Here is a 15,196-nt window from a genome sequence, read left to right as displayed (position 1 = left end):
TGGATTACTGGCCATTAATGAATTTCGTTAACCAATGCGAGGAAAACTCACCATTAATGTCAATGAGTGCCAAGGAACCAAAGTACAACTTTTGAAGTGTGAATACATGAGTTGATGTCGAGCAACTTGCAAGATCCAACAATCTAGGCAAATTGATGTATTCCCATGATTGTCAGCGAGAGAACTTGTCATTAAGGCATACAAGCCTCAAGGTACTAATAAGGACTCTAGTCTTTATCCCAAATAAGGTGTTGAGGTTGATGGGTCAAGACTTGTTGAAAGGTGGTCCTCAAGAAATCCCACATCAGTCAATGCGAGTTTGTACCAAATGATTGGTAGGACTATAGATAAAATATATCATGGTCAAATAGTTATTATGGCAAGGAAAACAAGGAAATGTAGAGAGCTGGATGGTTTTATTCATAAGAAAAAATATGAACTGTAAAGAAGGAAAAAATGTATGCGACTCAGAAAAGTAGACATGTATGAAGTTATGACGAGTAAGGAAATGAATCAGTAGACTTCAATATGGATGACTAATGAGATTTGAAGGAGAAATGTGGGTAAACATATAATGATGCAAAAGGTTTCTGTGGATTGGAAAATGTCATGAGATATGTAATGAAAAATTAGCTCCTCTAAGCTTTAATAATGCATGTTTTATTTTGATTTCTGGGGATCACATCTGCATGAACTTGAATCGTCTGCGCACCTCTAACAACTTAGTACAAATCTTGCATGAAAACTATGAGAGCTTTTGAAAGACATAAAATGCAAGAATAAGTATGAATGCTAACAACTAAATAAAATAAAATGAAATTTTTTACTCATCGCCTTTGCACGCAAGTTCCTTTGAAGCAACTCCAAGAAACCAATTAGCATAAATCATTTCCAAGAATTATGAAATGTCCATTTGCGATTTTTTTATTTTATTTTTTATTTGTTTGTTTGTTTTTTTTAATATTCACACAACCCAAAGAAAATCATTAGCAAGAATATCAAGCATGAAATGAAATTTACCTATCTAGAGGCAACACATTTTTATGTATTCCTAGAGTCATCTAGATTTTTAATCTCGAATTCAAACAAAACAATGAATTGTTATTATGTTGTTCTACTAACAAGATTGACGCTTTGTTTCTCAAGTTGTGCTTTTCCTCAAAAAGTAAATTTCAACTCCATGCAAAAGATATTGCAAAAATGATGGAATAAACACATTATGATGGCATTATTTGTGTGAGTGGGGATGATATTCTTGTTGAAGAGAACCTTGTTTGATCATAATGTTTATTTTATTTTTTTAAAACTCCATGAAAGTTAGTGTTTATTATTTTTATTTTTTTTACATAGTGTTCATTCAAAGTTTTAAAGATTTTTACTTAGTGAATAGATTTTGATGTTCACCACATTCTAGTTGTTCAAGCTAGTAATATGGAATGGTTGGAAAATAAAACAAATGAAAGAACTATTTCATGTAAAGCATCGAGACACGAAAAGGATGTGGATTTCTATGAGAAGTTGTAGATCAATGATAGGAACATCTTGATCCGCACTCTGATGGATGAAGACTCTTCTCACCATACCGACTCTAAACGCTCTTCTGCCTCGGCCATGGATTCTGAATGTTGTTGTAGGGTAGTGAATCCTACGAGTCTTGACTATAGTATTCTTGTGCACCTGCCTTCGAGTTCTAAAGAATTGGGTTCATCCTTTTCTCGAATTTAAAGCGTTAATGGATGGTTTTCATTTTCATTTATCTTCAACTTTGGCACCACGAAGTCCAAGTATGCTACTTTCTCCTAGTCTTCCCTCAGGTTATCCTTCATTTTGTCATCGAATCAATCATGCTACCAAAAGATCAAGCAATGAATATGAACCAATAACCAAAGCAAATTCTCAGTGGAAACCAAAATCTAAGCTAATTTTTAGAGTTTCACTGGTGCAAAAGCATAGTTGTATGTTAAGAGACCGTTATGGTTAAAGAAGCTAATAGGATGCGATTGTTGGGACTTAGAAGAGAAATAGCAGGATTTCCATATGTCGAGAATCATGGGGTTACTACAGCAATGATTTAGATCCATACCTTGAATGCTTGTTCATTGATGGACTATACTCTATCAAACATGCTCAAAGCATTCGGATTTCATGGAACTGATTTTCACCATCGCTTCCTCTATGCACATCAAGAAGGTTTAAAGATGACGGATCAAGATTTTCAGCCTACACATCTGATACACTTACGCCGCTATGGCCCTTGCTGAAGCATTCATTTATATCCATGGGACTTTTGGATTGAGAGAACTAGAATTTCCAAACATAGGTGGAGGCTCGCTGATTAAAAACACATAAGGAATGTTTGTCCCTCACAAAAATACTTGGATCTAAAATGCAATGGGATGAGAAAGTCAAGTCCTAACTTGGTCAAGATCAAATTTCAACAAACTAGAATCTTGGATATATATTGCCTTATTTTATAGTGGGATGCTTTGTAGAAATTTCGGGGCTAACATGACAGAAGGGCTTGAGCAAGGTTCTCAAGTATGTTGTAGTTTTGAGCTTCTCGGGCATTGGGGTTGTGTGTTGACCTATGAAGGGAACCATTTCATTTTTTATAATTTAATAGTAGTCTTTAATAAGTTGCAGAAGCTAGATATCAATTTTTAACTACTTATTAAATAGAGAAACCGGTTATGGGTAAGCTCACTCTGAATAATCAACTGAATTGGTAACTCCCCTGGATGCTCACTTTGTTGGGGCTCCCGATGGAGAGAACTCCTCCCTATAGGCACCATGCTCTTGCTATGAAGCACCTGACTGTAAATGGCGTGAAGGTCTGTGTTCAACAATGGTGCAATATATGTCTTCGCCCATTCCTTCATCACAAATGGATCTTTCACACTTATGCAGATAATTTCGTCGATCCTTTTTCCTTTCAGCTCCTTCACCTTCTCAACAAACCATGGAACATGCTTCATACTGCAAATGGGAGTGAAAGCCCCCCAGGATGCCAAAAAGAATAATCTTTTTCCCAGCGGCCAAAGAGTGGATGGAAACTCACTGGAACTTTTTTTATTTGTCAAAATAGTAGACTAAAACGTTGTTTGGAACCTCATCTTCGACTGTTATGAGCGTCATCCTAAACTCTCTTATCAAAATCTAACACAACCCACTAGGATTCGAACTCAAGCCCAGCTGCAAATATTTTAACATTAAGGTGTTAGATCACTTATACCTCCCATAGTGGCTCAATCGAATAGTTTCTCCGTTGTCGATTATTCTAGATTCACAAGTGACCTTCTAAACTGCCTCCTCGACATTCGATCCAGTGATCGCCCTTTCGAGAATTTGATGATATATCGTAGCTGAATGGAGGACAATAAAGAACTGAGGTATAGCCTCCTGAAGCTTTGGGTACCTTGTTGACTTTCAATTCCACGACTTTCCCAACGAGCATATACACCTAGTTTTGGAAGGGCTTTGACATTCGATTTGAATATAACGATGGGTTCAATGCCATCTCTGCTTCACCGATTGTGAATTTATCTCTATACCAACTGGACATTTGTCAAAATATATTGGTTGATTGAATTTTTCCTCATGGATGTATAGAAGGGGCATAACAAACCAAGAACTTCAATTTCAAACAAAATACAATGCCTACTTCTCAAATCTCGCGAATATGAAGTAATGCTGGACGGTTCGCCACATAGGTGTTTTAGAATACCTTCGATTTACGTTATACAACTTAGCCCAATACAGTGAAATCAGGAATCTTCAATCATGCTAGAGAATCTTGGTGCGATCTCTTCCTTATTCTGCGAACAGAAACCTGATTTTTCTCATGGATTTGTTCCCAAATCTTGCTGCTTGCGAATTGCACTTCTCTTCTTTTGAAATTTTAATCAATTCCTCAAAAAGAGCCGCTTCAGAAGCGAAAGCTTCAGATGAAAACACTTTAGAGCACTACACTTTGGGCTTATACAAAACAACACCCAAAATTCTTCATTGACGTCACATCATCCTTGTTGCCAACATGTATCATCTATCCTTTACTGGGCACCATTGCTGGGTCTTCCCCAACATTAAGAGATTTCTTACTCACAATCCGACAAATCTAGCTAAGTAGTTCTGTGAATGCATTCTCAACGTTTGTTGATTCCAAAGTTGATGTTTCCATAAAATATGCATTTTCTCATTCTACAAATGCGTTTCCATCCTCTATAAAAACAAATCTAAGATGGTGCAAATCAGCCTTGTTACCAACAAGCATTATCACAATATTGGTATCAGTGTGGTCTCTAAGCTCCTTAAGCCATCTTTCCACGTTCTCAAAGGTTACATGTCTGGTTACATCATAAACTAGCAGTGCACGAACTGTGCCTCGATAATATGCACTTGTTATGGCCCGATATCTTTCTTGACTAGTTGTGTCCCAAATTTGAGCTTTTATGACCTTATCATCCACTGTTATACTCCGAGTCGCGAACTCCACTCCGATGGTGGTTTTGGACTCCAAGTTGAACTCATTCCTAGTAAATCTCAACAGCAGATTGGACTTACCCATACCAGAGTCCCCAATCAGTACCACCTTGAATAGGTAATCGTAGTCATCATATGCTTTGTAAGCCATTTTGTCCCCTGAAAATTACCCTACAATTCTAAGTCTTGCTCTTCAGAAAAGGTTAGTTTCCCTACAGACCATTTCTCCACCACTTCAAACTGAAAGAGAAAAACCTTGGCTCTACTCACCAGGAAGTAAGAGTGCATAAAAGATCTCTCTCTATTGTCCAATATTTTTCATAAGGTAATAGCTATAAATCGGCCATATTCAGTCAAAGAAACCACTCACAAAACCAATATCACCACTATTACTCCAACATATAAAGACACTCCTTTGAGTTATGTTTTATTTTGCAAACTAATTTTTTAATTATATATATTTTTATTTATTTATTTTGTATTGTATTAAAAACTACAACAACAACAAAAAATAAATTTTATTCCTAATTTATTTTTTATATTGCATTAAACACTATTTTTTTTTTAAAAAGAAATTAAATTTTATTCTATCTTTAAAACAATCTAGAAAATTTATTGATTTAGGATGAAGATTTTTTTTTTAGTAAATGGAGACAAACTGATTTGTAGGTGAAATTGATTAAGCATATTTCAAACCCTTGATGTATTCATTCCTGAAAACATTTATAGAAATCCTACTTTCTGATCCTCGAGATCGTGCAAAGACGCGGGAGGAGAGCATACTTAAAACAACATCCTACCTACTCTATGCTAATTGGAAATTACAAATCATTACGTGTAATTAAATTTCCAATGTAACCATTCACGCAATAGTAATAAAAATATATTCATTTCCAATTTCGCAATTTTAAAATGAAAATATACAAAAATAATCGAATCTAGTTTTTGTGACTATGATTTAATGAAATAAAAACAAAAACGAAATTGATCTAACCTGGTACTTGCTTGAAACCATCGAAACCATCTTTCAATAAGGCTTTCATAGGCGTGATTTCTACTCTGATTTAGATCATGCTGCAATTTCTCTTTGTCCTCCTCAATCTCCTGTTCGAATAATTGTTCCTCATTAGATGTACATGATTCTTCGAAGGTTGATTCTTTGTTTTCTTCTAGAAGAGTAGTTAAGATTTTGACTGCCGTCAAGATTTCCTCTTCTTGGGAAGATGAGATCCTGGCTTTTGCTAGGACTTGAGTGAGTTGTTCCAAACTTATACTCATTGTTGAATCATCTTACTGATACACATATGGATTAGTGGGAGCGCCCAAAACTAAAATCTGAATGTGAAACTAAATGAAAATAAACTAGTTGCATGTACCGAATCTTGAGAGAACCATAAATCATACCTTGCAAAAATTAAACGCACTTGCGGTTATCAAACAAGAAAACTAAAGTAAACTATGATAATTTAGAAAGCAATAAATAACAACTAGTGATTTAGTTGTCAAGCAAGAAAACTAGGATAGCTGGTAAGCAAGCAATTTAATGACAATCAAATCAAACCTAGGAAATGAAGTCACTCTTGCAGAAAAGTAAACTAAACTTCAATTCATCATGCCTCCCTGACAACGGCGCCAAAATGTTGGGCAAAAAAATTTTCTTTTAATAATTTCCCAATCATTGATTTTCAACCAGAGGATTTCGTAGACTTATGAGGCACATGCACAATATATGCAGAATTGAAGCCAATTTAACCTAATCTAATGCTTGAAATTAAAGCACACAACTCAAATTGAATTGCATAAATTAAATTAATCTAGAAATATGAAATTGCATAAAAGAAAAACAACATGTGAAAAGCAACAAAGAATAAATAAGAAATAGCAAAAACAAACACATGTGAGCTCACATTCACAATAAAGAAATCTCAATCTATTACATCACACTCACTTACAATCCTCTCCAACCATAACATTACATAACATAACCACATTCCACCCCACATAGAGAGAGAGAGCTCATATTTATACATGAGTTGCTTTGAAAATGGCATAAGCAACTCATAAATACAGCTCCAGTTTTTTCTCAACCAACTTGACACATATCCATTTATCCATGATTTTTATCCCATGACATGTGTTTGACTCATATCCCAAATCTTCTTCCAATCTTGAAGAGAATTCGAAATTGAACCTTGGAGGCCACATACGAGTGTCTTGGAAGCTTCCAAATCACCTACACATGCCACCAAACTTATTCCACCTTTAGGTATAAGTAAATCCATATTCATTTCTAACTTTTAATCATAAATTCACTTAAAATGCATGAAAATAAATAAATTGGAAAATAATAAGGGAGACCCATATTTAACATGAAAATGGTATGATAAATGGTGAATGGAGAAATATAATATGGATAGGTATGCGGAATAATGGAAGGAAAAGAGGATGAAAATACAACAATTCAAAGACTCAACAAATATCAAGCTTGTGATGATTCATAATTGTCTTAAGGACAACTTGAATCAAGGATTTGTATAGTACTTGGGGAACGTCTTGAATTTTTAATCCATTCCTCAGAACAAGTACTTATTTCCCACATATTCTACTGGCCATTTCATCATTTTCTACCTTAGGGATTTTCTTGGAATTAAATATTTCTCCCTCTCTGCGTGGAATTTTTGTTGCTCTTGCAACCATATTAGGGTCCAGCTTAATCCTCTACCCAAATATTTTTAATTCCATGGCTTTATCATCATATTTTTCAATGGCCTCATCTATCTCATCATTTTGGAAATCGAACAAGATAAAATTATAAACCCTTTCTTTTCTCAATATATCTAGCATACCTGGTGGGAAATTGTTTGTATCTCTCCATATATAAGCACACTCTTTGAAATTTTTAATTATGAATTTTTCATGGGAACCCCGTGTGTTAACTGTTTGTAGAAAAGAGGACGTCATTGTTTCAATTGAGGCCATTGTTGTTTGGGGTCAAGGCACGCTAGTTGAATACAAGAATTCATGTTGCATAGATCGTGAGGAATGCATGTTGAATGCAAGAATGCACACTAAATAAACCATGAAAAATGCACTCTAAATGCAAAAATGTACGTTGAATAAATCATGAGGAATGCACGAGAAATTGAGTTTTTTTGGTTAACTTACTGCATTATTTTTCTATAAATCACTTTTATAAAGAAAGACAATTTTATTAAGTGAATGAAATTGTTTATAAGGTGCTTTAATTTTTCTCCCTTACTACTACATTTTCTCACACACAAAATTAAATATTCAAATTTAATATTTAGATATAAGGTACAGTTTATTAAAAAAACACTTTTAAAAATAGGGTTGCAAGATTTCGGTGGCATGTCAAATGGCCATCACTTCTTTCTCATGGGTAGAATTGACTAAATTTCCATCATGTAACTGGTTATTCATAAATGGCAGTAAATGTCTCTTTTGCATTAAAATGGCACCCAAACATTTTTATAGTAAATATCCTAACTAGGTCACTTGACCTAATATTAAACTTAAAAACCTAAAAAATATGTACAATATAGAAAAAAAAAAAAAAAACCCTAAAATAGACCCTACAAATCCTAGGTGTTGTCTCTTTATCTATCCCTCAACAACATTTAAACCTAATTACTACTTAAATTATAAGGTCCGTTAGAGCCTAGATCAACCTCAGGCTGAAGAGAGGAAATCTTAGGATAACCACAAACCACGCTTAACCTGGTAGCTAGCCCTACCAGGTCGGGAGAGGGCTCTCTCCTTGTCAATCTCGGTTAAAATGACTGCAATTACAACTTGAGATGACTGAAATGAAATTAGATTTTAGGCTAGGTATAGTAGCTCAAGAGTTTTTGGTTTGATTTGTAGGGTTTTGTTGCTGGATCAAATGGAGCAGGCAGGTTGGGTTCGGGAAATCAAATTAGGGATACAAACATGTTCTGTGGGGCGAGGTAGACAAAGGTTTATGTACTAGAAATGGATTGAGATGGTAGTTTAAGATAGCTGAGGAGTTGAGGAGGGCATAAAGAAACTATGAGTCCTCTTCAAACAATTGAAAACATTGAAAACCAAATGCATTCCCAAGACAAAGCACAGTAGTGTATTTTGCCTATTCACCTTGATTCATTTAGTTTTAGAAGAGAAAGATAGATTTGGATACATATAAAACATAAGAAAAACTCATTACAAAGAAGAAACAATACATAAACTCATTGTCACAAGAATCCCACAAAAATAGCTTGGTTTTATTCCTTGACAAGCTGCTGATACAAGTATACAATGTGTGCACCACTTCCAAAAGAGTACATGATATAGGCAAGGAAACTACTCAAGCTAGCTATCAGGGGTCGAAACCATGAGAAGAGGAGTGGTTTCAACCATATCTAAACTAGGAACACAAAAGTAGGCAGTGGAATAGCTTGCCTCTAAAACTTAGGAAACCAATTCATTCAGGATCAAAACCACTTGGAACTTGATGTATCTACCCTATGAGGTGTTTTTCATCCATATTTACATCAAATACATCATTTACCATGCATAAATTTACCAAGGAATTAATAAAAAGTCAACTTCCAAGAAAACTAGGAAAAATCTGGAAATTTGAGTAAAACTGGCAAAATCAGTTTAATGCGCAGTGCCAAAAATTTAATGTGCAACGCCACTTCAGGGCCAGTTTTGGAGGCCTTCTCGGTGTCCAAATTAGGTGCAAGTTGGCTTGTTGGAAATCCCTGCCTGTCTAGTTTCTGGAACAATTTGATTTTTCTGATTTGGAGCTCATTTGCCCCTCCAAAAGTTGATTCTCCCAAGACTGCTTCCTGTGTGGCAAAAAAGTGGCAGAGAGGGCACTTTTTAGGTGTTTTTTTCCCTTTTGGAGGCCAAAACCTTATCCAAAACTTCTAAAACATTTTGGGTTTTCATATTTTTCCATGCTGATTCCAAAAATGCAAACCATTTTGCAAAAGGAGGTCCCCATCAAAAGCGCAGTGCCAGTGGCGCTGCACACCTATTGGAAAAGCCTGTTTTTCAAATTCCAAAATTCAAAAATGACAAAAATTGCTCAAAATTTCCTGAAATTTGGCATGAGGGATCCTTGTTAGGTGCTTTGTTGGGCCAATGATGCTTCAGCCAAGATTTTGAGTTTATCATGTTCTTTCTTGCTCCTTAAGGCTCTCCTTAACTTAGCTTTTAGCCTCTTTACCCTTGAATTGCAAATCTTGTTCCGGGTTAAATAGTGATAGGCCATGTGGTGTAGCATTTTCTTCTCTTTATTGGCCTTCTCAAGCAGCTTCTCTAAGTGAATTTTCACCCTTTCTACCCAAGTCTCTCGGTCATTCTCTATTTCTTGTTCAATGGAGGTCAACTTGACCTTTGCCCTCTTGGCCCTTTGTCGGTTTTCTTTGATGATTTGCAGCTCCATGAGGTCTTGTTTATTGGTAAGCTACTTGTTTTCTTGCTCAAGGTAGTTAATGACCCATTTAGCTCTCTCAAGGTTAACTAATAAGGCTTGTATTTCAGCCTCCTTCTCTTTGATAATCATTTCCTTGATTCTTGAGCCTTGAGAGCCCAAGTCAATGGCATCCTCCTCAATCAAAATAAAATCCTTGTCTTACCCTTCAGTAGGGCCCTCCTCATGCATCTTCTGTTTCCCTTTGTCTCTGCTCTTTGACTGCTGGCCAACCTGTATAGCCGGAGAAGAAGGCAAAGCCCCTTCCACCCCTGGTGGAGATAGCATTTGCCTGTGATCTGGTGAAGAAGGCGAGACCCCTTCCACCCCTGGTGGAGACAGTACTCACCTGGAAGTAGCAAAAAGACTCCTTTTACCTCTCTCATAAGTGACAAATATTGGCACACCTGTAGTCTCGGTCTCATGGACACCTGGATGTCCTGATGGTCCTCCTTCCTCCTAAGGCACTGATGAAAACACTTGAGGGTCTTTGAACATTTCATGGGCAATAAAGGTCTCCCATGGCATGTTCAGCAAGTTTAACTAGTGCAAGACAACAATCTTAATCAATGAGAAGTGGTAAATGTTGTTGAGCTACTGAGGAAAAGGTTTTCTTTGAACATAGTGGGCTATCTTCTCAATGTTCCTGTGTATAAAGTAGGGGAGGTTCATGATCCTCACCCTAGTAAATTGCATCAACAACCTGACATGATATGCATACAAGCGTGAAAATCTTCCCTCACAAGTGAAATATTTGATAATGATCTTCATAAGAGGGTAAAACCTATCCTCCAAGTACTTGAAAGGGAACACCCTACGGATCTTGTTGTGATATCTAACCTTAATATAAGGCTCATAATACTCTCTGTCCACATACTGCCCTTTATTCCATTGCTCACCTACATTAGGGATGCCTGTTGCTTCTGAGATGGTGGTAGGTGACAAGGTGAAGGAGACACCAGCAAGGTTCACTTGGCCATTATGTAGATGGGTGACGAACAATCGGGCAAGCTCATGATGAAACTTTACCCTTTCCACCATTTCACAAAACTCATAGCAAGAATGATGTCTAAAACAAGATATAGCAAGAGGACAAGCAAGCAACTCTGTGAGACTGACAGGTTCCTCCCAAATGATCTTTCCCCCTTTGTCTAGCTTTCTTGGCACATGTGCTTATCTGGAAGTTTCATTGAAAGTTTCCTCCTCCCTCTCATAGTATGTGTCTCTCTCCATGGGTTTTTTGGTGATGTGATACGTGATGTGAAATGAAGGATTGTAATGGGAACAAGATGAGTATGAAGAGATTTTAAAAATATAAAGTAAGTGAGGAGTATGGGGATGTGAGTGCTCGAAGGAGTGGAAGTTTTGGGGTTGTTGGGGAATGAGGGGAATGAGGGAAGTGAGTAGGGTTTAAAATGTGGGATAAGGGTTTGATAGGGAAGTAGGTGTGGTGGAAATGTAGGATTTGGGAATTAGGGTTTGGGAATAGTGTAGGGCTAGGGTTTTAGGAAATGAGCTCTAGTGAATTAAGGATAGGGGAGGGAACTTAGGAAAATAAGTAAAAAATGGAATAGGAGAGCAACAGTAGGTGTTTTATAACTTGTGAGAGGTGATTTAGTGATTAACTAGGGTTTGGAGAAGAAATTTATAGATACTAGGGTTTTCTTTAGATGAGACCACACAACTCAATAAACCAAGCAACAAATTTTCTTTAGCAAGATGGAGGACTGTACTTACTTGGAATAAGCATTAAATAGCTTTGGAGGTGTTTTGATAGCAAGTTTGAAGTGTTTGAGCCTTCCCCAACAAGTGCGTAGCGCCGGTCAACAGGTGTGCAGCTCCATTTTAATGCACAGCACCGAAGTAAATTAACATTGCAGAGCAAAAATAGGTGCACAACGCACTTTTAATGTGCAGCACTAGGCAATAGATGCGCAGTGCCAGGAAAATACTCCAGTTTTCCTCTGTTTTCTTCCCTTGCCTCAAAATCGTGTTTTTCAGTTTCTCCTTAACTCTCCAATTCAACAATGAAGCAATAAAACATATGAATTGGCTTTTTATACTTTTCCTCTTTTGATTTTTTATAAACCAAAACCCACTTTTCTATTGTTTTGATAGCTTTTTCAAAATACTTTGCTTTGCTAGTATCTGACTTTTTTCCTTTTTGCAGGTGGACTGATACTAATCACATTGACTTTTTGTAGTGGCAGGAACTGGCATTGTCACCAGGTCACCAAGAGCATACTTATTACATATAGGAATAGTAAAATTACATCAAATGAACTCATTAAATACAAATGCTCTGTTTTACCTCAAAACAGAATTTTGAGGTAAAAGAGCTTTATTCAGCATATCAAAAGTAAAATCATGATTATATGAACCTTTTTTTTTATCCTCCTCATGTGTCTACTGACCCTTTTATTCAATTATGAATGACCATGATGACAAGCCCTATGACCTAATGAAACCCTAACACTAAACCCTAGGACTAGTAGAAAATGAAATTGAACTAATTATGGACAACTAAAAGATGTTTGAACAAGTCAGCAGGTATATGACATGAGGGAAACTGAAATGAAACCACTACCATCAGTTGATCCATGACCTAATGGAATGCAGTTGATTGAATGAGACACCTAATATGCATACGAAAGAGCAATTTGATCACTGATGGAAGTGTGAAGACACTGACACTAACAAAGTCATCCAACCTTAATTATAGGGTTTTAACAAAGAAACTACAAGTTTCAACTATTAAAATTCAAGTTTGATTTTTCTTATTCCATCACCTTGTTCCCAATCATTTTGGTGTGCATTTATTTAAGGCACAAAAACCTTGCCATTTACCCTTTGAAACCCATGCACTTCAGAGTATTTTTTAACAACACAAACATATATGTGAAAAACTAAAGATATTTAATTATATTAATGTTACCTATGAGTAAAAAAGTACTCTCCAAGTTGAATCATTCAATTTGTCCTTGAAACAAAGGTTTGGCCTGCATTTTTGTGAAGCTGGCCAAAATTTCCTTGCTTCACTAAAATGCACGCCTAGGCTTCATTTATTAGCCAATCTGATTGATTGAAATTTTAGATTATTTATTTAAATATTTTACACACTTTTTCATTGTTATATATTTACATAGACTTTGTTTCCAAACAAAAAATATGAACTAGTCTGTTAGGAAACCAACTCACAAAAAGATAGAAAAGATAGATCAACGCCTTATAATTCAACCTCTTCGAGGGGGCAACCTCCTTTACATTACATAAATGAACAATTCTTGGATGATTCAAATGACTAAACCTCCCTTCTATATATAGGAGTCTAAGGGGTCACAATATAATCAAGTCGATGTTGGGTCCCTATAATACTAGTGATTACCCCATTACTATTGTAGTTATACCCCTTATTTATATTGTTGTGCCCCTATTACCCCCATATTGTTATTTCTGTGCCCCATAGAATCCCTCTGTTGTTATTTTTGTGGCTTTATATTATTATTGTTAGGTCGGCTGGATTATATTGTGACTCCTTAGACTCCTATATATAGAAAGGAGGTTTTGTCATTTGAATCATCGAAGAATTGTTCATTTATGTAATGTAAAGGAGGTTGCCCCCTTGAAGAGGCTGAATTCTAAGGCGTTGATCTATCTTTTCTATCTTTTCTTGAGCTGGTTTCATAACATTTGGTATCAGAGCTTTGGATTCTAGGGTTTCGCTGCTCCAAACAGGTCATCGTGGCATTTTCGCTATAATTTTTTTCTGTGACGTTTCAGAAGTCACAAAAAAAACCCATTTGAGAAGAAATCGCGTTGAACCTTGGGTCCAAATTTCAGAGCTTTTTGCATGATATTTGCGGAGATATGATCTGAGGAAGTTGGTCTTTTTGCAGACTCCTGAATTACATTCAAAACAGGTGACCTGGGGAAAATCGTCATAACTTTCTCTCTGGGAATCAAATTGAAATTTTGTAAGAAGGTACAGAAAGAGGACGGACTTTAGTTTCTTGTATATCTTTTTCAGAACCAAATATCGAAAATTGTACACGTGGCACTTCATACAACTTCGCTCTTCTGGAAAGGTCTATAATCAGGTCATCTTGGGAGATTGTGCATAACTCTTTCTTGGAGAATCCAATTTGGATCAGACTGGTGGCATTGGAAAGAGGACATAGAGAGCTAGTACAGGTCACAAATTCAGAACTAGATGATTAGAAAGTACAGAGATACATCAGAGGCAATATCGAGCTCCTACAAAGTGAAAAAAGGTGTGTAGATTTTTTAAATTTTTGCTTAAGCTTGGTTTGAAAATTTATTTTGAAGGAATTCAAAGGGCATAGTAGAGCATTATTATCAGTAACTGATGCCCTGAGGAAAGAAAATGCAAACACCTAGTAAGGAACCTGAAAGCTCTAGCATGACTCATGAAGAAGAGGAAGAAATGCTACATGATATATCAAAATTACAAGAACAAGTGCAACAAATGTCACGCTCACAAAAGTTAACAAAATCTAAGATAAATGGCGTGGAAGCTAAGATGAATGGCATGAAAGCTAAGATGGACAATTTGAAGATAGATTTGAACACAAATTTGAAGACAGGCATGGCAGATTTGAAGATAGATTTGACAAATTTTCTACAAGAAATACTTACTAATGGTGAAAAGGTAGTAAAGGAAACTCATGATGAGAACAAAAGAAATGTTAATCATGATTCCATAGACGCTAATGTTGGATCGAAGAATCACCATATTCCAAAAATCGATATGAGGAAGTTTGATGGCAAGGATCCCGCCACATGGATATTACAGATGGAGCAATTCTTCGATCTCAATAATGTGCAAAACGCACAAAAGGTACGTATGGCAACTGTATATTTGGAACCAAATCAGTTTGTATGGTATCAATGGCTTTGTTCTCGTAAACAATTTATCACTTGGGAAATTTTTACGGAAGAATTGATAGCACATTATGAGGATACAAAAAGCAACACTTTTTTTAGCCAATTGATAAGTCTCAAACAAAAGGGTTCAATAATGGAGCACATTGAGGAGTTCCAAAAATTGAACATAAGGGTAAAAGATATTCCAGAGGAGCATAGGATTGATGTGTTCATAGGGTCTTTAAAGGATAATATCCAACATGATGTTCGCCTTTGGGAACCTGATTCATTAGAGAAGGCATTCAGGTTAGCAAGAAAAATGGAAAGCAAAATTATGGCAACTAAGAAGCATACCACTCACAACTATAAAGA

The 15,196-nt window shown here is 36.1% G+C and overlaps 1 pseudogene; it reads right to left on the bottom strand.

Moving 5' to 3' along the window:
• Positions 1-3,976: 3,976 nt before the first annotated feature.
• LOC149196297 (ras-related protein RABA1f pseudogene) lies at positions 3,977-4,630 on the bottom strand (annotated as a pseudogene).
• Positions 4,631-15,196: the final 10,566 nt, after the last annotated feature.

This window comes from Pinus tabuliformis, chromosome 2_2 (assembly GCF_031772625.1).
Source record: "Pinus tabuliformis cultivar Carrire ecotype Pingquan chromosome 2_2, CPIR1, whole genome shotgun sequence".
NCBI lineage: Eukaryota > Viridiplantae > Streptophyta > Pinopsida > Pinales > Pinaceae > Pinus > Pinus tabuliformis.
This window is presented reverse-complemented; position numbering and strand designations above follow the sequence as displayed.